Genomic DNA, 1,530 nt, shown 5'->3' with positions numbered 1-1,530 from the left:
ATATTCCCATATTTGGTGAATTCCGGTGAAAAAGGTTATTTCATCTATAAGTTGGACTAAGCCTTTATAAAATAATAATTATTGATAAAACCATATTTTGTTTTATAGTATATGTAAATAATTTATTTATTTGTTATCAAAATATCACTATTAGGGGTGGTGGGAGCACCAAGGGGTATTATGGTGTCTTGGCATACAACAAAATCTAACTTACTCCTGGACATTAGGAAAGGTAAGTCTTTTCTCTCTTTCAAGGTGTTCTATAGGCATTATCCCTACATATTCATAAATTGATCATAGAGGGAGACTCAAAAGTCATTGTTTGACATTTTTTGATTCATCACCCTCTAACCTGAAACTTAAAGCAATTTTTATAAGGATTTTCCAGCTTGGACAATGGCTTGGAGTTCAATGTGAAACATGTCATATGGTTCAATAATGCCCTCGCAGACTTTGTGGAAAATTTAGAAACTCAAAGGGAAGTAGGGGTGCTGGGCTATTTTATTATCACAAAGAAATCCTTCACATGCCAATATGTGATGTAATCTTGCGAGTTGTAAGCACAATATATGCAGACAATGAAATGAAAACTATTCTACTTAGCAATTATCTTACAATGTATTTTGAGAAAGAATTTTGAACTTGTTATAAAACTAGTAAAACTTTGTAGTGTTCTAACTAGAGAAATATAATGAAATATCAAAACATAAACCAGCTACAAAAAACAAATAAACATGCATTTTTAAAACTCCAGAAGAACAACAAGTTTAGAATATTATTGAGCAGAAATAATAGAGTTGAGCCATTTTATTAAATATCTAATGAGAAGCTGAGTAAAAAATATAGTGGAATGTGTGCACCTGGGCTTGCTTAAGCAAACACACAAAACCCAAGTGAGAATGAAGAAAACTCCACGCTGAAATGGCTCACTGGCTACACACTACCCAAAATTTGTTGTTGTTGTTGGTAGAGGCAAACTGATATTTGAGGCCTCAAATCTACTCCAAAATTTTTGAAAAATTAGGACAGTGATCTCCAACCCGAGAGCAACAAAAACCATAAATATTTTGGGCTAATTCAAACCTCCCAAATTACCCAAAAATCAACTAAAATTACCCACTTTCCAGCTCTCTGTCCCACCAAAAAAACTATAGATGCTCCACCAAAAGTTCTCCACAAAAATAACTGAGAAATCACTGAAAGATAGCACTAAAAAGATAGAGTGAAATTCCAGCGATTTTCCTGTTACAAGATTGCAACAACTACTCCAAAAAAAAACAACCTACTTGTTGTAGAGATGAAATTGCTCACAAAATGTAGGAAAATAAATCCAATCAGCTCCAAGTTTTCTCTCGTAGGATGACACTCTAAGTTCGCTAAAAGAATGTATGGATTCTTCGCTTGGAAATCCCTATGCTTAACAACATTGGTTGACTTAGCTCAACATATTAAGAAAACCTCACTCCAATCTAGAAAGGAAATGCCAAAACCACAATGATCAAAATTAGACCCCAACCTTCCTTTTATCTT

This window comes from Pinus tabuliformis, chromosome 6, assembly GCF_031772625.1.
Source record: "Pinus tabuliformis cultivar Carrire ecotype Pingquan chromosome 6, CPIR1, whole genome shotgun sequence".
In the NCBI taxonomy this organism is placed as follows: Eukaryota; Viridiplantae; Streptophyta; class Pinopsida; order Pinales; family Pinaceae; genus Pinus; species Pinus tabuliformis.
The sequence above is the reverse complement of the archived record's forward strand: the minus strand, read 5'-3'. Positions refer to the sequence as shown.